The sequence below is a fragment of the Scyliorhinus canicula genome, chromosome 8, assembly GCF_902713615.1.
Source record: "Scyliorhinus canicula chromosome 8, sScyCan1.1, whole genome shotgun sequence".
NCBI classification, from domain to species: Eukaryota; Metazoa; Chordata; class Chondrichthyes; order Carcharhiniformes; family Scyliorhinidae; genus Scyliorhinus; species Scyliorhinus canicula.
In genome coordinates this window covers 192,040,245-192,065,987 of record NC_052153.1, presented here as the reverse complement: position 1 = coordinate 192,065,987, position 25,743 = coordinate 192,040,245, and the positions used below count along the sequence as shown (strand labels likewise).

The 25,743-nt window shown below is 55.0% G+C and overlaps 1 protein-coding gene across 1 annotated transcript in view; it reads right to left on the bottom strand.

The window, feature by feature from the left end:
• LOC119970768 (serine/threonine-protein kinase NIM1-like) overlaps positions 1–13,693 on the bottom strand; it is a 56,329-nt gene extending 42,636 nt beyond the window's left edge. Inside the window, exon 1 of the mRNA XM_038805917.1 lies at positions 13,627–13,693. The gene's annotated coding sequence lies outside the window, so the exon portion shown is untranslated. The remainder of the gene's footprint in view (positions 1–13,626) is intronic.
• Between the last annotated feature and the right edge of the window lie 12,050 nt (positions 13,694–25,743).

Below are 25,743 nucleotides of genomic sequence, written 5' to 3'. Positions count from 1 at the left end.
TCCGGGTGCTCCGGTTTCCTCCCACAGGCCAAAGATGTGCAGGTTAGGGGGATTGGCCGTGCTAAATTGCCCTTATTGTCCAAAATAAAGGTTAGTTGGGTTTACTGGGCTACAGGGATAGGGTGGAGGCATGGGTTTAAGTGAAGTGCTCTTTCCGAGGGCTGGTGTAGACTTGATGGGCTGAATGGCCTCCTTCTGCACTGAAAATTCTATGATTCTGTGATTCTATGATTCAAATTAACCCCACCGCTGAACGGCTTTGGACCTCCGCTCTTCCTGGCTTTTCACCATTTCAAAAAATATATTTATACCTCACATTTCTCAGTCCCAGACACTCACACTTATCAACATTAGAATCCAGTTCTCACAGTTTTTCCTTCTAACTAAATCTATCAATGTCACTTTGCAATTTTATGTTCCTATCTACACCACGCCACAATCTGTGAGTCATCAGCAAGTTCGTTGACATGTCTCTCCATTGCCATGGGTCAGAACTTTTTACAGCACAGAAAGAGGCCATTCGGCCCATCGTGTCTGTTCCGGCCATCGAGCACCCATCTATTCTAATTCCATTTCCCACCACTTGACCCGTGGCCTTGTATGCTGTGGCGTTTCAATGCTCACCTCTACTACGGGGAAAACTTCTTTCTAACCTGCCCTATCTATGCCCTCGCTCCATTTTGTGTTATCCAAGTCATTCGTGAATATGGTGAATAGTTGAGACCCCAGCACAAATTCTTGATGGGACAGCACTAATCACTTCCTTCCAAACCGGGTACGTCGCCATCACTATCACTCCCTTCATTCCATCACCTAACCAGTGTGGTGAATGTAATGTAGTAATTCACACTGTATTTACCAATACCATTGTAAGCGCAGTAGCGTTATCCGACCACTAGGGGGAGTAGCTCTGGGAATGCTCAGGAGTTTGTACAGGGCTCCACCCTTGGCTCCGGCCACGACTCCTCCCCCTTGACTGCTGCATAAATAACCGTGCCCAGAGCCAGCCTGCAGTTCATCGAGAGTTCAACGGGTAACAGGCTGGCTCTGTAGTAAGTAGATTAAAACCACTGTTCATATCTTAAAGCACATGTCTCGTGAATTGATGGTTCCATCAACCAGGCCAATACTTTGCCACGAGCTTTAAATTTCATCCAGCGGTTTCTGATGCAAAAGTCCAGTGAATGCTTTCTGAACGTCAGCATCAATTACGCCACAGACGTTCCCCTGTCTCAATGGTTTGATTACTTCTTCAGACATTCAGTCAGGTTACTCAAACGTGACCTACCCTTTACAAATCCTTGTCGGCGCTCTCGAGTCAGCTCAAATTTCCCGTAAGTGCTCAGTCCCTAATTATACATTCCAATAACTTCCCCACAGCAGACGTCAGCCTCTCAGCTCAATAATTTCATTGCTTCCCCTCTCTCTCACCTTTCCTGAATACCGGAATCATAACTGCATTCTACAACCCACGGGAGAATATCCTGCAACAAGAGAAAGCTTCTTATAGCGAAAGCATCCGGAACGTTCTCACCTGCTCCCCTCACAACCTTGAGGTGGGAACCTTCCCATCCTGGGAATGTGGAGCCCTTGTCGTTTCTGATGGGATTTATTCCACGGAATGTCAGGGGTATTTTCGCTTCCTCGACCACGAAGGCTGGCACAATGTAATTATTCAAAAACTCCACCGATCATCTTAAACGCCTCAATTAAATCGCTTCTCATTTTAATCGTTCATTAGCAGAGGGATTGAATTTAAGAGCCGTGGGGTGATGGTGCAGTTGTACAAAACCACATTTGGAGTACTGTGTGCAGTTCTGGTCGCCTCATTTTAGGAAGGATGTGGAATCTTTGGAAAAGTTGCAAAGATTTCCCAGGATGTTGCCTGGAATGGAGAGTAGGTCTTACGAGGAAAGGTTGAGGGTGCTGGGCCTTTTCTCATTAGAACGGAGAAGGATGAGGGGCGACTTAGTAGAGGTTTATAAGATGATCAGGGGAATAGATAGAGTAGGCAGTCAGAGACTTTTTCCCCGGGTGGAACAAACCATTACAAGGGGACATAAATTTAAGGTGAATGGTGGAAGATATAGGGGGGATGTCAGAGGTAGGTTCTTTACCCAGAGAGTAGTGGGGGCATGGAATGCACTGCCTGTGGAAGTAGTTGAGTCGGAAACATTAGGGACCTTCAAGCGGCTATTGGATAGGTACATAGATTACGGTAGAATGCTGGGGTGCAGATTGATTTGTTCTTAATCTCGGACAAAAGTTCGGCACAACATCGTGGGCTGAAGGGCCTGCTCCGTGCTGTATTTTCTATGTTCTATGTTCTCTTCCACAAGATTGATTGGCTAGTTAATTAGCTCCTTTTATTTTGTACCCTGAATTGCAAAGGAAGCAAATTAATGACTAACTTTCAAAAGGGCAGTGGGTAAATGCTTATAATCTCAGAATCGCACTGCTCAGTAGGAGACCATTCAGCCCATTTTGCTGATGTCAGCAAGTTGAACGAACAATCCAATTAGTCCCATTCACTGTCCTTTCACTGTAATCCCAGAAAAATTATTTTTTTGGGGGGTGCCATGAGGAAAGAGTGAGTAAGGTTAATTGGATAGCTTTCAAAGGGAATCTAACCATCGCCCCTTGATATTCAATGACATTACTATCACTGAATCTCCCCCCCCCCCGCCCACCACCCCAATATCAATATCCTGGGGGTTACCACTGACCAGAAACTGAACTGGACCAGCCATATAAAAGCACCCATTCTGCCCATATCCAGGCCCAGTTGAGGCATATGGTTGACATTTCTTTTTGTTGGGTTACCATAGTTGCCTCCTGTTCAGTTTTTGCTCCCTGCGCCGTCGCACGTCCGTTTAATGAGCCAACGAGTGCCAAATGGTTTCTCCCAAATTGTCTCACAACCTTTAGACATCAGGGAGGACTGCAGGACGCAGACTCTATCTTCGAATCTCTCAGGAAATATTGAAGAGGCTGGGACTATTTTCCCTAGAAAGGAGGGGGCCGAGGATTGACTGAAAAGAGGTATTCATAGAAATATAGAATTTACAGTGCACAAGGAGGCCATTCGGCCCATCGAGTCTGCACCAGCCCTTGGAAAGGGTACCCCACATCCCCGTAACCCAGTAACCCCACCCAACCGTTTTGGACACTAAGGGGCAATTTGTCACGACCAATCCACCTAACCTGCACGTCTTTGGACTGCGGGAGGAAACCGGAGCAGCCGGAGGAAACCCACGCAGACACGAGGAGAACTCCACACAGACAGTGACCCAACGAACCTGGGACCCTGGAGCTGTGAAGCAACTGTGTTAACCACTGTGCTACTGTGCTGCCCTCTTTAAGGTTACAAAATGGCTCGATGGGTTTCACAAAGGGAATGTGTTTCCACTTGGAAGGGAGACCAGAATAAAAGCCATAAATACAAGATAGTCACAAATAATCTAAATTGGAAATTCAGGAGAAACGTCTTTCACCAGAGAGTGGGGGGAAATGTGCAGCCTGCTCCCACAGGGAGTTGCTAAGGAGAATAGAATAGGTGAACTCGAGGAGAAGCTGGATAAACACAGGAGAGGGAAAGGAATAGGAGGAGATTCTGATGGGGCGAGATAAGATATTCTGGGAGGAAACGCAAAGAGAAGAAACACTGACATTGACCAACTGGGCTGAATGGCTGAATTTCTGTTCTGTACAGATGGCCTTACCCAGACAGGCTGACGAAAAATACTATCGACAGTGAAATGTGACAGTGAGGAACTGGCATAAATGAGGTTTGGCCCCCCACTTAATCTAGGAGATGATTGGGAACATAGTAATTTGGAGCAGAAATAGGCAATTCAGCCCCTCCAGCCTGCTCCGCCATCCAATCAGATCATGGCTTATCTCTTCCTGGTCTCAAATCCACCTCCCCACCTCTTCCCCACATCCCTTTAACCTGCATTTTATCAGAAATAATAATAATAATCTTTATTAGTGTCACAAGTAGGCTTACATTAACACTGCAATTAAGTTACTGTGAAAAGCCCCTAGTCGCCACACTCCAGCGCCTGTTCGGGTACACGGAGAGAGAATTCAGAATATCCAATTCACCTAACAGCGCGTCTTTCGGGACTTGTGGGAGGAACCGGAGCACCCGGAGGAAACCCATGCAGAAACGGGGAGAACGTGCAGACTCCGCACAGGCAGCGACCCAAGCCGGGAATTGAACCTGGGACTCTGGAGCTGTGAAGCAACTGTGCCTACCACTGTGCTACCGTGCTGCCAATAGATATATCTATCTCCTTCTTCAAATCATTTAATGACACAGACTCCACCGCACTATGGGGCATCGAGTTTCACAAATTCCCCACCCTCTACGAGAAGTAGTTCCTCCTCATCTCAGTTCTAAATCTACCGCCTCTCAACCTATACCTGTGACCTCTTGTTCTAGATTGCCCCAAAAGGGGAAACATTTAGTCTACGTTTACTTTATCAATCCCTTTTAGTATCTCAGAAACCTCGATCAGATCCCCTCTCACCCTTCTAACCTCCAGCGAGTATAATCCCAAACTGTTTAATCTCTCCTCATACGTCAACCCTTTCATCCCCGGAATCAATCTGGTGAACCTCCTCTGAACTGCCTCCAATGTCACCACATCCTTCCTCAAATAAGGAGACCAAAACTGGACACAATACTCCCGATGTGGTCACACCAACATCCTATACAATTGCAACAACACTTCTCTATTGTTATACTCCAGTCCTTTTGCAATAAACTCTAACATTCCATTTGCCTTTTTAGTTACATGCTCTACCTGCAGACCGACTTTCTGCGATTCATGAACAAAGACACCCTGATCCCTCTGCCCAGACACATCTTGGATCTACTTTCCATTTTGATAATAATTTGACTTTCTATTTTTTCAGCCAAAATAGATAACCTCGCACCGATCCACATTAAACTCTATCTGCCACATTTTGGCCCAATCTCCTAGCCTATCCATATCCTCTGGAAAACATTTTGCCACCAGCCACGCTGTGCTCTCGCTCAAGCACGGTACAGCCGGTGAATGCCGGGAGAGTCCTCCCGTGGGCTTCCCGGTAGTCTTCACATCGCGCGGGGTTCGCCCAAGTCCCACGAGGCGCCGAGTCAGAATCATGGCCACAAGGGGCGAGACCAAACGGGAACTTACCCGGGATCCACCCGCCTCCCCGTCGAGGCTGTAGCGGGCGCCATTCAGCACTGGCCCACGCGGAACGGCATTCACGAGGTGTCCCAGGCTAGCGAAGACCCCTCCCCTGCTGGCACTGCCAAGCTGCCCAGGTGGCCTTGCTAAGCTGGCAGGAGCACTGCTTGGGTGCCAGTGCAAGGGTGACCAGATGACACTGCAAGGGTCAGAGGCCAAGTGGGTCCATGTTTTGAAAGGAGGTTGCCACCCTAGCAGTGTTGGCCTCGGACCCACTCATTGCTGGCGCCATTTCCTGTGCCCGTAGAGTTCATAGTTCATAGAGTTCATAGAATTTACAGTGCAGAAGGAGGCCATTCAGCCCAGCGAGTCTGCACCGGCTCTTGGAAAGAGCACCCTACCCAAGGTCAACACCTCCACCCTATCCCATAACCCAGTAACCCCACCCAACACTAAGGGCAATTTTGGACACTAAGGGAAATTTATCACAGCCAATCCACCTAACCTGAACATCTTTGGACTGTTGGAGGAAACCGGAGCACCCGGAGGAAACCCACGCACACACGGGGAGGATGTGCAGACTCCGCACAGACAGTGACCCAAGCCGGAATCGAACCTGGGACCTTGGAGCTGTGAAGCGATTGTGCCATCCACAATGCTACCGTAGCCTCTGGGACTCCTCCAATCGGCTATGGATCTGCTGGAATGATGCCGAAATCTCCCTCTGAATGTCCCAGCCTCTCCCTATCGTCTCCATCAGCTCCGGGTAACTCTGTTCCACAGGCTCAGCATCAGGCTGGGACCCAGCTGGGTCCTGGGATCCAGCAGCCCTCCGACTGCTGTCTCGCCTGGGGGTTCCTGCCTCCACCTGATTTACATCAGCAGCTGTGTCGTGCTCACCAGGTTGTGCCCCAGAAGCCTGACCACTAACATGTCCCACCGGGATGTGAGTATCGGCGCTGGCGGAGGGCGGGGATGACAGCTGTGCCCCGACAATAACAGTTGCATCCTCGGAGCTCTCCTCCGAGGTGTTCTCCCTGGGGTCTGGGGAGGCGGCCGCCCGGGATGGGCCGGCGCAGTCGGCTGGAGGACCTACGGGGGGAATAGACATGTGGTCAGTGGGAGGGATGGGTCAGTCAATAAGTCACGTTTGACAGGTCCTCCGGGTGGGGCCCGGAGGTTCCTCGCCTCTGCGGCGTCCGCCAGCCTCCCCGTGAGTGACCGCCCTGTCCTTGGCCACACCGGTGACCGCCCGGGCCCGCTCCTCGAAGGGGTGACGGTTCTTAAGTCCGGCACCCCACCGCCAGTCTGGGCCCTCTCCCGGCGATTGTGAGAGAGCTTTTCTTGCGGAGACAGAGTGGCATTGTTAGCCACCCGCGTGGTTCACAGGGGTGGGGGGAGGCAGGGGGGTGGAGGGGTTGGGGGTGGCAGTGGGGGGGGGTTGGTGTCTACTTACTTGTGCGGAGGTCGTTGACCATCTTATGACACACAAGGCCAGTCCCCTGATAACACTCCCCGAGCTGGCAGCTGCCCCCACCTCATCCCAGGCTGCCCGGTGACTCATCCTCCAGCTCCCTCGGGAGAACAGGACATCCCTCCTGGTCTCCACCTCGTCCAGGAGCCTCCCCAGGTCAGCGTCCCTGGGGCCGGTTTCCAGGGGGCCATTGTTGCGAGCTGGCTGGGGTTGGCTGAGCAAGTGCTGCTTGACCTCGTTAGCGGAGGGATGACAGCGGTCCCGGCCAATCAGCTGGTCAGCTTTCATTTGCAGCAAGAAGCACGTGAGGCACAGTCAAGTCGGCCAATTAATGTTGAATTGCGTTGCCGGCCTTGCTGGGCGGAGCACAGGGAAGCTCGCGGCAATTCCCGCTCGCTACCACACTTAAAATGTTTTTCGGAGAAACACGCTCAGTAACCAGGGCGGGATTCTGCGGGAATCGGCGGGGTGGGCAACTCTGGCGTGAAGGAGTGGCGTGCACCACTCCGGCGTCAGGCTGTTCCAAAGGAGCGGAATCCTCCGCACCTTCAGGGGCTAGGCCGGCGCCGGAGTGGTTTGCGCTACGCCAGCCGGCAGGGAAGGGGCTTGGCACCACGCCAACCGGCGCCGAAGGGCCTCCACCAGCCGGCGCGAGTTGACGCATGCGCGGGAGCGCCAGCGTGTGCTGGCGTCATCCCAGCGCATGTGCAGGGGGGGGTTCATCTCCACGTCGTCCATCGCGGAGGAGCACAGCAGCCGACACGGAATAGGATGCCCCCACAGCACAGGCCCGCCTGCGGATCGGTGGGCCCCGATCGTGGGCCAGGCCACCGTGGGGGCACCTCCCGGGGCCAGATCCCCCCGCAACCCCCCCCCCCCCCCCCCCCGAGGATCCCGGAGGGCGTCCGCGCAGCCAGGTCCCACCGGCAAATACCTGGTGTAATATACGCCGGCAGGACTGGCCGAAAACGGGCAGCCACTCGGCCCATCACGGGCCGGGGAATCGCCAGGGGGGCCGCTGCTAGCGGCCGCCGACCGGCGCGGCACGATTCCTGCCCCCGCCAAATCCCCGGCGGGGGGTCGGAGAATCCCACCCCATGTATCATTTATTAGCGATGGGGAACTCGCCAGTAGAGCCAGCGGGAAACTCCCTGACAAACCCGCCAAAAATGAACTTAGAAATTTTGAGGGAGAATCACGCCCCCTATTGGCTCTTCACTGCCTGCTTTACCACCTATATTAGTATCACCCACAAATGTTGCTGTTGCACTCTATCCCTACTTGCAGATCATTTATATAGATTGTAAACAGTTGAGGTCCGAGGACGGACCTTTCCAGCACCCCGCTAGTTACAGTTCGCCAGCCAGAGAAAGACCCTCTGCTTTCTGTCAGACAGCCAATCCTCAATCCAATCTAGTACTCTACCCCAATCCCCTGTGATCTCACCTTCTGGATCAGTCTTTTATGCGGCACTTGTCAAATGGCTTCTGGAAGTCTAGATACACCACATCCACAAGTCTCCCATTATCCACTTTGTTTGTTATAAAATATTGGTTCAGTGCCTATCTCTGCGTTCTCCATTATTTCCTCACCAGCATCGTCCTCTAAAGGACCAACATTTACTTTAGTTATTCTCTTCCTGTTTATATATTTATACAAGCTTTTGGCATCAGTGTTTACGTTTTCTGGTAGTTTCATTTCGTAGTTCATTTTAGCTTTTTTGATCGTATTGTTTGTAGCCTTTTGCTGGCCCCTAAATTTCTCAATTTAGCTTTTATCATAGAATTTGCAGTGCAGAAGGAGGCCATTCGGCCCATCGAGTCTGCACCGGCCCTTGGAAAGAGCACCCTACCCAAGGTTAACACCTCCACCTTATCCCCATAACCCAGTAACCCCACCCAACACTAAGGCAATTTTGGACACTAAGGGCAATTTATCATGGCCAATCCACCTAACCTGCACATCTTTGGACTGTGGGAGGAAACCGGAGCACCCGGAGGAAACCCACGCACACACGGGGAGGACGTGCAGACTCCGCACAGACAGTGACCCAAGCTGGAATTCAACCTGGGACCCTGGAGCTGTGAAGCAATTGTGCTATCCACAATGCTACCGTGCTGCAGTACAGTATACCCTAGTTTTTGCCTTTATGACCTCCTTGACTTTCTTGTTTAGCCATGGAACATTTTTGCCGTTTTACAATTTCTCTACCTCTCAGGAATATACTTTAATTGAGAGGTATTTAATATCTCCCTGAATATCCACCACTGTTCCTCATCTGTCCTACCCTTAATTATTTGAGCCCAGTCTACTTGGGCCAACTCGTTCCTCAGGCCTGAATAATTACCTCTGCCCAACGCTAACACTCTAGTCTGGCGCTCTTGTCGTCTCTTGCTAAATCTGAATTTGATATTCCAACATGCTGTGATCACTCTTTCCAAGAGGATCTTTAACGACAAGACTATTAATCAATCTTCTTTGTTACATAATACTAAATCTAAAATAGCCTTCTCCCTGGTTGGTTCCATGGCATATCGCTCTAACAATCCCTCTACATTCTATGAATTCTACCTTGAGGCTGCCCTTGCCAATTTGATCAATCCTGTCAATATGCATATTAAAATCATCCATGATTACCGTTGTGCCTTTCTCACAAGCCTTCATTATTTCTTGCTTTATACTTTGGCCCCACTTTGGAAATATTGCTCAGGGGCCTGTAAAGTACTCCTACCAAGGAGTTTTCTCCCTTGTTTTTTAGTTCCACCTAGATCAATTCAACATGTCGGCCCATGGTGCCAATATCACTACTCAATACAGCTTTAATGTCATCTTTTTAAAACAAAATTCCAATTAAGGGGCAATTTAGCGTGGCCAATCCACCTACCCTGCACACCTTTGGGTTGTGGGGGTGAGACCCACGCAAACACGGGGAGAATGTGCAAACTCCACATGGACAGTGACCCAGGGCCGGGATCGAACCCGGGACCTCGCTCCGTGAGGCAGCAGTGCTAACCCCACTGTGCCACGGTACCACCCTATTGATGTCATCCATAACCATTAAAGGAATTCCACCTGTTCCACCCTGTCTATCCTTATGGAATACTGAAACGAAAACAACGCGTTTTACCAGACTTCTGAATGACCCTCTTAAGGTCTGAACTGATCTTATGGACTGAACTGATCTTTCTATGCATCTTTTCTACAGTTGTCGCACTATATTCCATATACTTCACCCGCTGTCTATGTCTATATATTTTCATTATGTGTCCTCATGTGGTTTATCGTATGTTGCACATTTTTCATGTATGTAACGATCTGCCTGGACTGTGTGCAAAACAATACTTTTCACTGTACCTCAGTACATGATTTTTAAAATTTATAAATTTAGAGTACCCAATTTTTTCCAATGAAGGGGTGATTTAGCGTGGCCAATCTACCTGCCCTGCACATCTTTGGGTTGTGGGGTTGAGACCCACGCAGACACGGGGAGAATGTGCAAACTCCACACAGGCAATGATCCGCGGGGTGGGATCGAAACCGGGGTCCTCGGCGCCACGGGGCAGCAGTGCTAACCATTGCACCACCGTGCCGCCTATACTTTGGTACATGTGACAATAAATCTAAATCTACCCTTGGACATTCAACTCCCAGTCTCGGTCCTCCTGCATGTTTCAGTAATCCCCACCAAATCATACCCATTGTCTCTATCTGTGCTGTCAGCTCATTGACCTTATTCCGAATACTGCATGCATTTAGGTACAAGGTTTTAAAATATGTCCCACTGATTTGTCTTTCCTTTGCAGGATTGACTTGTGCACTACGCTTTTCACACATTCTGACCTCCTTTATTAATCTCTGATAACACTCAGCCTCATCCCCAACTTTCACTCCCACAGTCACCTGACATTTTGATTTTTTCCGTTTCCTTTCCCCTCCATAGTAGTTAGACTGGTCCTGCCTGTTCCTCCTATTAATATCTACCTTCTCCTCAAGCTGACCTACTGCTTTGGTCCCCATTAACCATTATATTACTTGTAGTTTTACGACCCTCCATTTGCTAGTTTAAAGTCCGTGTGACCAGCCTATTTATTCTTTCCGCTAGAACAGTGGTCCCAGATCGGTTCAGGTAGAGACCGTCCCAACGGCACTGATCCCTCTTGGCCCAATACTGATGTCATTCCCCCATGAAATGGAACTCCTCTTTCCCACCCCACTCCTTTAATCACATGTTTACTTCCCTAATTTTCTCATCCCTATGCCAATTTGCATGTGTCTCGGGTAGTAATCCAGAGATTATAAACCTTGAGGACCTGTTCATTAATTTAGTTCCTAGTGCTTGATATTCCTCAAATAGGTCCTCTTTTCTCATCTTGCCTATGTTGTATCTCCCAATGTGGACCTCAACAACTGGATCCTCCCCCTCCCTCTCCAGACATCGCTGGTTAGAAATGTCCCTCACCCTGGCACCAGGCAGGCAACATACCATGTGGGACTCTCAGTCCTGCTTACAAAGGATGATATCAGTTTCCCTAATTATAGAATCCTACCACTTGTCGTTTTCCTCCCCCACGCTTGAATGGCCTCCGGTACAATGTTGCAGTGATCAGCCAGCTCATCCTCGTAACAGTCTTTTTTCTCATTCACACTGGGAGCAAGTACCTCATACATGTTGGACAAGGTCAAGACAGACTGTCCGTGTACCCACAAAACAAGAATATTCCTTTTGGGATATTGCTGTAGTCAGAGAGGGCACAGGATAGTATAGAGGCAAAATAACCCGTGCCGTCCCTGTCCTGGGAGTGTTTGATGGGGACAGTGTAGATGGAGCTTTACTCTGTATCTAACCCCGTGCTGTACCTGTCCTGGGAGTCTTTGATGGGGACAGTGTAGATGGAGCTTTACTCTGTATCTAACCCCATGCTGTACCTGTCCTGGGAGTGTTTGATGGGGACAGTGTTGAGGGAGCTTTACTCTGTATCTAACCCCGTGCTGTACCTGTCCTGGGAGTCTTTGATGGGGACAGTGTAGATGGAGCTTTACTCTGTATCTAACCCCATGCTGTACCTGTCCTGGGAGTGTTTGATGGGGACAGTGTAGAGGGAGCTACACTCTGTATCTAACCCCGTGCTGTACCTGTCCTGGGAGTCTTTGATGGGGACAGTGTAGATGGAGCTTTACTCTGTATCTAACCCCGTGCTGTAGCTGTCCTGGGAGTGTTTGATGGGGACAGTGTAGAGAGAGCTTTACTCTGTATCTAACCCCGTGCTGTACCTGTCCTGGGAGTGTTTGATGGGGACAGTGTAGAGGGAGCTTTACTCTGTATCTAACCCTGTGCTGTACCTGTCCTGGGAGTGTTTGATGGTGACAGTGTAGAGGGAGCTTTACTCTGTATCTAACCCTGTGCTGTACCTGTCCTGGGAGTGTTTGATGGGTCAGTGCAGAGGGAGCTTTACTCTGTATCTAACCCTGTGCTGTACCTGTCCTGGGAGTGTTTGATGGGGACAGTGTAGAGGGAGCTTTACTCTATATCTAACCCTGTGCTGTACCTGTCCTGGGAGTGTTTGATGGGGACAGTGTAGAGGGAGCTTTACTCTGTATCTAACCCTGTGCTGTACCTGTCCTGGGAGTGTTTGATGGGGACAGTGTAGAGGGAGCTTTACTCTGTATCTAACCCTGTGCTGTACCTGTCCTGGGAGTGTTTGATGGGGACAGTGTAGAGGGAGCTTTACTCTGTATCTAACCCCGTGCTGTACCTGTCCTGGGAGTGTTTGATGGGAACAGTGTAGATCGAGCTTTACTCTGTATCTAACCCCGTGCTGTACCTGTCCTGGGAGTGTTTGATGGGGACAGTGTAGAGGGAGTTTCACTCTGTATCTAACCCCGTGCTGTACCTGTCCTGGGAGTCTTTGATGGGGACAGTGTAGAGGGAGCTTTACTCTGTATCTAACTCCGTGCTGTAGCTGTCCTAGGAGTGTTTGATGGGGACAGTGTAGAGGGAGCTTTACTCTGTATCTAACCCCGTGCTGTACCTGTCCTGGGAGTGTTTGATGGGGACGGTGTAGATGGAGCTTTACTCTGTATCTAACCCCGTGCTGTACCTGTCCTGGGAGTGTTTGATGGGGACAGTGTAGAGGGAGCTTTACTCTGTATCTAACCCTGTGCTGTACCTGTCCTGGGAGTGTTTGATGGGGACAGTGTAGAGGGAGCTTTACTCTGTATCTAACCCCGTGCTGTACCTGTCCTGGGAGTGTTTGATGGGAACAGTGTAGATGGAGCTTTACTCTGTATCTAACCCCGTGCTGTACCTGTCCTGGGAGTGTTTGATGGGGACAGTGTAGAGGGAGCTTCACTCTGTATCTAACCCCGTGCTGTACCTGTCCTGGGAGTCTTTGATGGGGACAGTGTAGAGGGAGCTTCACTCTGTATCTAACCCCGTGCTGTACCTGTCCTGGGAGTCTTTGATGGGGACAGTGTAGAGGGAGCTTCACTCTGTATCTAACCCCGTGCTGTACCTGTCCTGGGAGTCTTTGATGGGGACAGTGTAGAGGGAGCTTTACTCTGTATCTAACTCCGTGCTGTAGCTGTCCTAGGAGTGTTTGATGGGGACAGTGTAGAGGGAGCTTTACTCTGTATCTAACCCCGTGCTGTACCTGTCCTGGGAGTGTTTGATGGGGACGGTGTAGATGGAGCTTTACTCTGTATCTAACCCCGTGCTGTACCTGTCCTGGGAGTGTTTGATGGGGACAGTGTAGAGGGAGCTTTACTCTGTATCTAACCCCGTGCTGTACCTGTCCTGGGAGTATTTGAGGGGGACACTGGATGTAATGTGTTGCCCTGCTCGGCTCCAACAGTTTTTCGTGACAAACAAAGCTCTCAGCCTTCTGCGAATTTACAAACATTTCCACGGGATTGGAAAGATTAAAGAGCTCTCGTTGGATGTTTGTTTAAGAAATGAAGCTTAATATTTACCTTTGTTGGCCATCTCCTGTTACTAAGCTGCTTTCTGTGGAGATTAAGCCGCAGTGGATTAATGCACCGACAGTGCGCCCGGCAGAAGAATCATCGTTGTCAAGACAACCATCAGGAAGTACAGCCTATTATTCTCCTCAATTCACATTCTGCCTCACACAGAAGCACAGGTCATGATGAAAACGAATTGGGAGAGAGAGAGAGAGACACACACAGGGCGGGCACGACACAGGGCGGGCGCGACACAGGGCGGGCGCGACACAGGGCGGGCGCGACACAGGGCGGGCGCGACGCAGGGCGGGCGCGGCGCAGGGCGGGCGCGACACAGGGCGGGCGCGACGCAGGGCGGGCGCGACACAGGGCGGGCGCGACACAGGGCGGGCGCGACACAGGGCGGGCGCGACACAGGGCGGGCGCGACACAGGGCGGGCGCGACACAGGGCGGGCGCGACACAGGGCGGGCGCGACGCCATTTGACAGGCATTTAAGAGTCAACCCATTGCTGTGGGTCTGGAGTCACATGTAGGCCAGACCGGGTAAGGACGGCAGATTTCCTTTCCTGAAGGACATTGGTGAACCAGATGGGTTTTTACAACATTCGAAGATAGTTTCGTCGCATTTTCTCGGCCCACCGAGACTGCACCGGCCCTCGGAAAGGGCACACAAGCACACGTCTCCACCCTATCGCCGTAACCCAGTAACCCCACACAAACCTTTTTTTTTGACACGAAGGTCAATTCACCATGGCCAATCCACCTTACCTGCGCGTCTTTGGACTATGGGAGGAAACCGGAGCACCCGGGGGAAACCCACGCACACACGGTGGGGGGAGAAATGAAAATGAAAAAATTGAAAAAAATCCATGAGAATGTGCAGACTCCACGCATTCCAAGCCGGGACTGGAACCTGGGACCCTGGAGCTGTGAAGCAGCTGTGCTAACCACTGTGCTACCCATGGGCACCCTTACTGAGACTAACTTTATATTCCAGATTTATTAATGGTATTCAAATCCCACCAGTTCCCATGGTGAGATTTGAACCAGTGACCCCAGAGCATTAGGATTCTGGATTACTATCCAGTGAGATTACCACTACATCGCCCGATCCTGAACATACATTAGCACCTGGTCAAGTGAGGCTTCAATTTTGTCATTCTCATTCTATTGCTGCGTGGCCACTCTCCTCCCTATCTCTGTAATATGCTGCAACCCCACAATCCTCCCAGATATCTGCTAATCCCGGCCTCTGGACCATTCCTGGTTTTAATCGCCCCATCCCTGTTGGCCAAGCCTTCAGTTATCTCCGCCCTGGGACCCCCTCCCGAAACCTCGCTGGCTGGCTCTGCGCTGCACTGACTGAACCCTCTGACTATGCTTGGGTTTGCCTGACCCATATGTGGCTCAATGTCAAAATGTGGGCCCCTGGGAAACACATTGCAGCGTTTTACAACATTGACCACGCCGAAACGTTGGTAATCACTGCACAGCCCGCGCCTACATTTTCCCTGTTCCCGGGAAAATTGCGGTTCCTTCACATGGAGGCAACAGTCTGAAACCCCAAATCGCAAAGGGTCCCGAAAGGTGTCCACGAAGAGCAGCCACTGAGACAGAGTAACAGGATCATCAATTCTTTTGGGGATCTTAGGACTTGTTCCTGCGTTCGCTGAATTACACTGGCACCCCGTACATCAACACCACAAAATTAAAATTCTCATCCCCCTTCCGAATCCAGTAAGATGCTTCACCCGGATGATCCTCCAATATCTCTACATTCCTCCATCCCCAATCCACATCGCTCCATCATTTCAGTTGCCAAGGCACAAGCCCTGGAACTTACTCCCTAAAACTCCACCTCACTTCCTCTCTCTTCATTAACCTGGTGTTGCAAGACTTCTTACTGTGCTCACCCCAATCCAATGCCGGCATCTCCACACCATCGCTCTTAATTAAGGCATTGCTTATAATCTACACTGTCAGAGGGTCAGTACTGAGGGAGTGCTGCACTCTGTCAGAGGGGCAGTACTGAGGGAGTGCTGCACTGTCAGAGGGTCAGTACTGAGGGAGTGCCGCACTGTCAGAGGGTCAGTACTGAGGGAGTGCCGCACTGTCAGAGGGTCAGTACTGAGGGAGTGCCGCACTGTCAGAGGGTCAGTACTGAGGGACTGCTGCACTGTCAGAGGGTCAGTACTGAGGGAGTGCTGCACTGTCAGAGGGTCAGTACTGAGGGAGTGCCGTACTGTCAGAGGTTCAGTACTGAGGGAGTGCCGCACTCTCAGAGGGTCAGTACTGAGGGAGTGCTGCACTGTCAAAGGGTCTGTACTGAGGGAGTGCTGCACTGTCAGAGGGTCAGTACTGAGGGAGGGCTGCACTGTCAGAGGGTCAGTACTGAGGGAGTGCTGCACCGGCAGAGGGTCAGTACTGAGGGAGTGCTGCACCGGCAGAGGGTCAGTACTGAGGGAGTGCTGCACTGTCAGAGGGTCAGTACTGAGGGAGTGCTGCACTGTCAGAGGACCAGTACTGAGGGTGTGCTGCACTGTCAGAGGGTCAGTACTGAGGGAGTGCTGCACTGTCAGAGGGCCAGTACTGAGGGTGTGCTGCACTGTCAAAGGGCCAGTACTGAGGGAGTGCTGCACTGTCAAAGGGCCAGTACTGAGGGAGTGCTGCACTGTCCGAGGGTCAGTACTGAGGGAGTGCTGTACTGTCAGAGGGTCAGTACTGAGGGAGTGCTGCACTGTCAGAGGGTCAGTACTGAGGGAGTGCTGCACTGTAAGAGGGTCAGTACTGAGGGAGTGCTGCACTGTCAGAGGGTCAGTACTGAGGGAGTGCTGCACTGTCAGAGGGTCAGTACTGAGGGAGTGCCGCACTGTCAGAGGGTCAGTACTGAGGGAGTGCTGTACTGTCAGAGGGTCAGTACTGAGGGAGTGCCGCACTGTCAGAGGGTCAGTACTGAGGATGTGCTGCGCTGTCGCCTCTGGCAGGTCGATGGTAAAGATCTCACGGTACTAATTGAGGAAGATCGAAGTTTTCCCCCTGTCTCAACCAATGTTTATCCTTCAGCAAATATCACTGAGATATAGATTATCTGATCATTGTCACAGTGCTGTTTGTGTGATCTTGCTGTGCAGAAATTGGCTGTGGCATTTCCAACACTAAAACAGCGACCTCTCTTTAAAAAGTACTTCAATGACTGGAGAACACTTTGAAACGATCGGAGGTCATGAAAAGAGCGAGATAAATAAATGCAAGTTTTGCTTTGTCAATTCCTTTGAAGAGTGCTTTGTTGAACAAGATCAATGGAGAGGATGGCATAATTCCCCTAATAACTTGGCGCAACGTTAATGAGAAGGCAAACTCCCTTTTTCTGGTTTCACACTGAAACGTCACGTGGCAGCTTCCACCTCCGAAGGTCAGGCGGTCACAGACATCAAGCTACACTTTGACAATTGAATCTGTCGGTTAATAAATGCAGGCAGCTGCCGCAAAGTGCTGTCAGAAAGACCATCTCCAGCTTGACACAAAGGCCTCTTCAAAGCAACCTCATTACGCTAGTTCAAGATGCCTCGGCTTCTTTGAAGCAGGAGGGGTAAAAATAAAAGCTGTTGATGGCAGCTGGCGATTAGATGAGAATGAACCGGAAGACGTGTCGCGAACGTGACCAACCAGAGATGGTAAACAGCGAATAATGATGGGCTTCGAACCAATCGCGTAAAGCTCCGTGCAGGAGGAGCATCAGGGTTGCGGTGCGGGGCGAGGGGGGATGGGGAGGGGGGGGCGAGGGGGGGTGGGGAGGGGGGGCGCGAGGGGGAGGGAGAGGGGGGGGCGAGGGGGATGGGGAGAGGGGGGGGATGGGGAGGGGGGCGGACGGGGGGATGGGGAGGGGGGCGAGGGGGATGGCAGCGAGGGGGCGGGAGCAGAGGGGGGATGGGAGGGGGGGCGTGAAGGGGGGATGGAGAGGGGGGGCGAGAGGGGGATGGGGAGGGGGGGGCGAGGGGGTGCTGGGACGGGGGGGCGCGGGGGGATGGGAGGTGGGGGCGAGGGGGATGGGGAGGGAGGGGGCGAGGGGGATTGGGGAGGGGTGGGGGCGAGGGGGATGGGATGGGGGCGCGAGGGAGATGGGAGGGGGTGCGAGGGGGGGGAGGGGGGCGAGGGGAGGCGAGGGGGGGTATGGGAGGGGGGTCGAGGGGGGATGGGAGGGGGGCGAGGGGGATGGGGAGGGGGGGCGAGGGGGGATGGGGAGGGGGGACGAGGGGGATGGGGAGGGGGGGCGAGGGGGCGAGGGGGATGGGGAGGGGGAGGGGGGGGAGGGGGGATGGGGAGGGGAGGGGGGGCGAGGGGGGATGGGGAGGGGGGGCGAGGGGGGATGGGTGGGCGAGGGGGGATGGGGAGGGGGCGGAGGGGGGATGGGGAGGGGGCGGAGGGGGGATGGGGAGGGGGCGGGGGGATGGGGAGGGGGCGGAGGGGGGATGGGGAGGGGGGGCGTGGGGGGATGGGGAGGGGGGGGAGGGGGGGGGGGAGGGGGGGGCGAGGGGGGATGGGGAGGGGGGGCGAGGGGGATGGGGAGGGGGGGGCGAGGGGGGATGGGGAGGGGGGGGCGAGGGGGATGGGGGGGCGAGGGGAGATGGGGAGGGGGGGCGAGGGGGGATGGGGAGGGGGGCGAGGGGGGATGGGGAGGGGGGGGCTAGGGGGGGATGGGGAGGGTGGGCGAGGGGGGATGGGAGGGGGGGAGAGGGGGGATGGGGCGGGGGGGCGATGGGGGCGAGGGGGGATGGGGAGGGGGAGGGGGGGCGAGGGGGGATGGGGAGGGGGAGGGGGGGGCGAGGGGGGATGGGGAGGCGGGGTGGGGGGGGCGGGGAGGGGGGGCGAGAGGGGATGGGGAGGGGGATGGCGGGGGGGCGGAGGGGGATGGGGAGGGGGGGGAGGGGGGATGGGGAGGGGGGGAGAGGGGATGGGGGAGGGGGGATGGGGAGGGGGGGCGAGGGGGGATGGGGAGGGGGGGCGAGGGGGGGGGGGCGAGGGGGGAGGGGGGGGGGGGGAGGGGAGGGGGGATGGGGAGGGGGATGGGGAGGGGGGATGGGGAGGGGGGATGGGGAGGGGGATGGGGAGGGGGATGGGGAGGGGGGATGGGGAGGGGGGATGGGGAGGGGGGATGGGGAGGGGGGTGGGGGGGGGGATGGGGAGGGGGGATGGGGAGGGGGGATGGGGAGGGGGGATGGGAGGGGGGATGGGGAGGGGATGGAGAGGGGGGATGGAGAGGGGGGATGGAGAGGGGGGATGGGGAGGGGGGAATGGAGAGGGGGGATGGGGAGGGGGGATGGGAGGGGGGGATGGGGAGGGGGGATGGGGAGGGGGATGGGGAGGGGGGATGGGGAGGGGGATGGGGAGGGGGGATGGGGAGGGGGGATGGGGAGGGGGGATGGGGAGGGGGGATGGGGAGGGGGATGGGGAGGGGGGATGGGGAGGGGGGGGAGGGGGGATGGGGAGGGGGGGCGAGGGGGGGTGGGGAGGGGGGGCGAGGGGGGGGTGGGGAGGGGGGGCGAGGGGGGATGGGGAGGGGGGACGAGGGGGGATGGGGAGGGGGGGCGAGGGGGGATGGGGAGGGGGGCGAGGGGGGATGGGGAGGGGGGGCGAGGGGGGAAGGGGAGGGGGGGCGAGGAGGGAAGGGGAGGGGGGGGCGAGGAGGGAAGGGGAGGGGGCGTGGAGGGAAGGGGAGGGGGGGCGAGGAGGGAGGGGGAGCGAGGAGGGGGGGGCGAGGAGGGAGGGGGGGCGAGGAGGGAGGGGGCGAGGAAGGAGGGGGGGCGAGGAGGGAGGGGGGCGAGGAGGGAGGGGGGGCGAGGAGGGAGGGGGGGGCGAGGAGGGAGGGGGGCGAGGAGGGAGGGGGGGCGAGGAGGGAGGGGGGGCGAGGAGGGGGGGCAAGGAGGGAGGGGGGCGAGGAGGGGGGGCGAGGAGGGGGGGCGAGGAGGGAAGGGGAGGGGGGTGCGAGGAGGGAAGGGGGGGCGAGGAGGGAAGGGGGGGCGAGGAGGGAAGGGGGGGCGAGGCGGGAAGGGGGGGCGAGGCGGGAAGGGGGGGCGAGGCGGGAAGGGGGGGCGAGGCGGGAAGGGGGGGCGAGGCGGGAAGGGGGGGGCGAGGAGGGAAGGGGGGGCGAGGAGGGAAGGGGGGGCGAGGAGGGGAAAGGGGGCGAGGAGGGAAGGGGGGCGAGGAGGGAAGGGGGGGCGAGGAGGGAAGGGGGGGCGAGGAGGGAAGGGGGGGCGAGGAGGGAAAGGGGGCGAGGAGGGGAAAGGGGGCGAGGAGGGGAAAGGGGGCGAGGAGGGAAGGGGGGGCGAGGAGGGAAGGGGGGGCGAGGAGGAAGGGGGGGCGAGGAGGGAAGGGGGGGCGAGGAGGAAGGGGGGCGAGGAGGGAAGGGGGGGCGAGGAGGGAAGGGGGGGCGAGGAGGGAAGGGGGGCGAGGAGGGAAGGGGGGGGCGAAGAGGGAAGGGGGGGAGGAGGGAAGGGGGGGCGAGGAGGGAAGGGGGAAGGAGGGAAGGGGGGCGAGGAGGGAAGGGGGGGCGAGGAGGGAAGGGGGGGCGTGGAGGGAAGGGGGGGCGAGGAGGGAGGGGGGGGGCGAGGAGGGAGGGGGGGGCGAGGAGGGGGGGGCGAGGAGGGGGGGGAGGAGGGGGGGGCGAGGGGGGGGGGGCGGGAGGGGGGGGCGAGGAGGGGGGGGGAGGGGGGGCGAGGAGGGGGGGAGAGGGGGGGCGAGGAGGGGGGGCGAGGAGGGAGGGGGGCGAGGAGGGAGGGGGGCGAGGAGGGAGGGGGGCGAGAAGGGAGAGGGAGGGGCGAGGAGGGAGAGGGGGGGCGAGGAGGGAGGGGAGGGGCGAGGAGGGAGGGGAGGGGGGGCGAGGAGGGAGGGGAGGGGGGGGCGAGGAGGGAGGGGGAGGGGCGAGGAGGGAGGGGGGGGCGAGGAGGGGGGGCGAGGAGGGAGAGGGGGGGGCGAGGAGGGGGGGCGAGGAGGAGGGGGCGAGGAGGAGGGAGGGGGGGCGAGGGAAGGAGGGGGGGCGAGGAGGGAGGGGGGCGAGGAGGGAGGGGGGGGGCGAGAGGGCGGGGGGGCGAGGAGGGCGGGGGGGGGGGGGCGAGGAGGGGGGGCGAGGAGGGGGGGCGAGGGGGGGGGCGAGGAGGGGGGGCGAGGAGGGGGGGCGAGGAGGGGGGGCGAGGAGGGAGGGGGGCGAGGAGGGAAGGGGAGGGGGGTGCAAGGAGGGAAGGGGGGCGAGGGGGGGGGGGGGCGAGGAGGGAGGGGGGCGAGGGGGAGGGGGGCGAGGGGGGAACGGGAGGGTGGCCGGGGGGAACGGGAGGGGGGCGAGGGGGGAGGGGAGGGGGTGCGAGGGGGCAAGGGGGGTGAGGCGAGAAGGGGAGGGGTGCGAATGAGGGAACGGGTGGGGGAGCGGGAAGGAGAATGGAGACGTGGTGACAGACAGAGGCGCGGTTCGAAGAGGTTTTGAAGGAGGGGAGAGAGGGAATGAGGGAGAGGAGTCTCGGTGAAGGATGTCACAATGCCAAAGACTCTCAATACTGAGGGTAGAGCATGGCAGGGGGGGTTGTGGGGCGGGCGGTGGCACAGTGGTTAGCAGTGCTTCCTCACAGCTCCAGGATCCCGGCTTCAATTCCGGCCTCGGGTGACTGTCTATGTGGAGTTTGCACGTTCTCCCCGTGTCTGCGTGGGTTTCCTCCGGGTTCCTCCCACAGTGCAAAGATGTGCAGGTTAGGTGGATTGGCCGTGATAAATTGCCCTTAGTGTCCAACATGGTTAGGTGGGGTTACGGGGATAGGGTGGAGGTGTGGGCTTAAGTCAGGTACTCTTTCCAAGGGCTGGGGCAGACTCAATGGGCCGAATGGCTTCCTTCTACACTGTTAGAATTAGAATTAGAACAGTACAGCACAGAACAGGCCCTTCGGCCCTCAATGTTGTGCCGAGCAATGATCACCCTACTCAAGCCCACGTATCCACCCTATACCAGTAACCCAACAACCCCCATTAACATTATTTTTTTAGGACACTAAGGGCAATTTAGCCTCGCCAATCCACCTAACCTGCACATCTTTGGACTGTGGGAGGAAACCGGAGCACCTGGAGGAAACCCATGCACACACAGGGAGGACGTGCAGACTCCGCACAGACAGTGACCCAGCGGGGAATCGAACCTGGGACCCTGGAGCTGTGAAGCATTGATGCTAACCACCATGCTACCGTGCTGCCCCAAATTCTACGATCCTTTGATCGGGAAGGGATGACGGACTGCGAGCCATAATCGAAAGGCTGGCGTGCACACAGGGGTATTTATGTATTGCCTTTCACAGCATTGTAGCCCTGGAATCTTCACCCTGAGAGAGCAGACAAGGGGAGGGCCTCAATTTAAAGTCACACCGAACAATTCCATAGTTGAGAGAGCAGTACCTCCTCAGAACTCCACCGCGTGTGTCAGCCGAGGTTATCGATTCAATTCCCTGAAGAGCAACTTGAACCTACAGCTTACTGACACAGAGGAGGAAGAGCTGCTGCTTCCACTTCTGTCGATTATATTCCGTATATTCCACAGTAAATACACTTAGAACATCAGGATCATCCCCTCACCGTACATTAGCTTCAACAAAAGAAAGCTCAATTAGTCAATGGTGAGCATCGATTCAGCTACTGATCTTCGTCAGCCAGTCAAATGAAATCACTTCTTCAAGTAACTTGCGAAGAGTAAGTTCATAAAGCCTGACAGGGGTGAGGGAGAAGTTGAGCTGGTTGAAGACAGACACAGGAAGAACAGAGGGCGGGGCGGGGAGACCGTGTTGAGGGGGTCGAGGGAGGGTTGAATACCTCAGGTGGGACTCGAGTACGGAGGGATAGAGTGATGTCCCCCGTCTCTGTGGGCTGTAACTGGGGGGTGGGGGGGGGGGGGGGGGGGGTGTTCTGTGATCACGTCAGCAGCTGTTCACACAGCAAATAGGCGCAGGAGTAGACGAAACGGCCCATTAGCGCCGGTCCCGCCATTCAGTATGATCATGGCTGATTTGGGGCTTCAACTTTCGTTTCCCGCTGGCTCCTCATATCCCTTAATTCCCAACAATCTGTCTATCCCCAGCCTCTGGGGTGGAGAATTCCAAAGATACACAACACCAGGCACACCGAGAAATGAGGTGTCAGCCTGGTGAAGCTACAACACAGGACTACTTGTGTTGCCAAACAGCACAAGCAGCAAGTAACAGACACAGCTAAGCGATTCCGCAATGAACGCATCAGACCTAAGCTCTGCAGTCCTGCCACATCCAGCCGGGATGGTGGTGGACAATTAAACAGCTCACTGGAGGAGGAGGCTCCACAAATATCCCCATCCTCAATGATGGAGGAGCCCAGCACATCAGACAAGGTTGAGGCATTCGCAACAATCTTCAGCTAGCAGTGTCGAGAGGGATGATCCATCTCGGTCTCCTCCGGAGGTCCCCAGTCACAGATATCAGTCTTCAGCCAATACGATTCACCACAAGATATCAAGAAATGGGTCACTGTCTGTGCGGAGTCTGCACGTCCTCCCCGTGTGTGCGGGGTTTCCTCGGGTGCTCCGGTTTCTCCCACAGTCCAAAGATGTGCGGGTAGGTGGATGGCCATGCTAAAATTGCCGTAGTGTCCTAAAAAGTAAGATTAAGGGGGGGGTTGTTGGGTTACGGGTATAGGGTGGATACGTGGGTTTGAGTAGGGTGATCATTGCTCGGCACAACATCGAGGGCCGAAGGGCCTGTGTGCTGTACTGTTCATAAGGTTCTATAAGGCTGAAGGTCCTGGATACGCAAAGGCTTTGGGCCTGACAATATTCCAGCAATAGCACTGAAGACGTGTGCTCCAGAACATGTTGCACCCATAGCCAAGCTGTTCCAGTACAGCTACAACACTGGCATCTACCTGGCAATGTGGAAAGTTGCCCAGGTGTGTCTGTACACAGGAAACAGGACAATCCAACCCAGCCAATTAATTACTGCCCAATCAGTCTACTCTGCATCATCAGAAAAGTGATGGAAGGACTCATCAACAGTGCTATCAAGCGGCACTTACCCAGCTCACAGATGAAACAGTGTGCGTTCCACCAGGGTCACTCAGCTCCTGACCTCATTACAGCCTTGGTTCAACCATGGACAAAGAGCGGAATGCCAGAGGTGAGGTGAGAGTGACTGCCCTGGGTGACATCAAGGCAGCATTTGACCAAGTATGGCATCAAGGAGCCCTAACTATACTGGTGTCAATGGGAATCAGGGGGAAAACTCTCTACTGGTTGGAGTCATACCTGACACAAAAGAAGATGGTTGTGGTGGTTGGAGGTCAATCATCTCAGTCCCGGGACATCACTCCGGGCGTTCCTCAGGGTAGTGTCCTTGGCCCAACCGTCTTCAGCTGCTTCATCAATGACCTCCCTTCCATCAGTAGGTCAGAAGTGGGATGTTTGCGGATGACTGCACAATGTTTAGCACCATCCGTGACTCCTCAGGTAATGAGGCAGCCCATGTCCAAATGCAGCAAGACCCGGACAATATCCAAGCTTTGGGCTGACAAGTGGCAAATTACATTCACACCACACAAATGCCAGGCAATAACCATCTCCTGCAAGTGACAACCACCTACAACCACCGTCCCTTGACATTCAATGGTATTACCATTGCTGAATCCCCCACAATCAACATCCTGGGGTTTACCATTGATCAGAAACTGAACTGGACTAGCCGCATTAATACTGTGGCTACCAGGGCAGGTCAAAGCCTAGGAATCTTACAGTGAGTAACTCACCTCCTGACATCCCCCCCAAAGCCTGTCCACCATCTACAAGGCACAAGTCAGGAGTGTGATGGAATACTCTCCACTTGCCTGGATCAGTGCAGCTCCAACAACACTCAAGAGGCTCAACACCATCCAGGACAAAGCAGCTCCGCTTGATTGCTCCTCCATCCACAACCATTCAAACCCTCCATCACCAAAGAACAGTGGCAGCCGGGTGTGCCATCTACAAGATGCACTGCAGTAACTCACCAAGGTTCCTCAAGCAGCACCTTCCAAGCCCACGACCATTGCCATCTCGAAGGACAAGAGCAGCAGATACCTGGGAACCCCACCACCTAGAGGCTCCCCTCCAAGTCACTCACCATCCTGACTTGGAAATATAACGGCCGCTCCATAATTGTCACTGGGGCAACATCCTGGAACTCCCTCTCTAACTGCACAGTGGGTGTACTTACACCTCCCTCTCCAACTGCACATTAAGGTGCACCTACACCTCTATGACTGCAGCAGTTCGAGAAGGCATCACACCACCACCTTCTGGAGGGCAACTAGGGATGGGCAGTAAATGCTGACCTAGCCAGCGACGCCCCACATCCCGCAAAATGAATGGGAAAAAAATCCTCTCTAAATGTGGCGACCAAAACTGCACAGAAGACTCCAGATGTGGTCTCCCCAAATCCTTGTACAATTGTAGCAAGATCTCCTTATCCCTGTATTCCAATCCCTGTGCAGTGAAGGCCAACATTCCCCTTCCTAATTGCTTGCTGCACCTGACTTTGAGTTCCTTGTACGAGCGCATCCAAGTACTCCTGGAGCATAAACACAAGTTCCTCACCTTTTACAAAATACCCTTCTTTCGGAGTCTTGCGACTGAAGTGAAAACTTCACATTTCTCGAGATTATAATCACCTGATTACTCAGTTGCCCCTCTCCATTGCACAGAGACCCACATCAAAGTACAATCCACAAACTCGCAATCCTCAGACGCTGCAAGGACACACTTACACAATTGGGGAACCGATTCCAGAAGGTCAGTCCATTAGCGAAAGGAATGGTAAGGAGATCTTTACTCTGTATCTAACCCCATTCTGTACCTGTCCTCGAATGTTTGATGGGGACAGTGTAGAGGGAGCTTTACTCTGTAAGTGTTTATACCCCAGTGCTGTCTCGGTAACTGTCTGGGAGTTTGATGGGGCCAGGTAGAGGGAGCTTTACTCTGTATAACCCATTCTGTACCTGTCCTCGAATGTTGATGGGGACAGTTAGAGGGAGCTTATCTCTGTATCTAAACCGTGCTGTACCTGTCCTGGGAGTATTGGTGGGGACAGTGTAGAGGGAG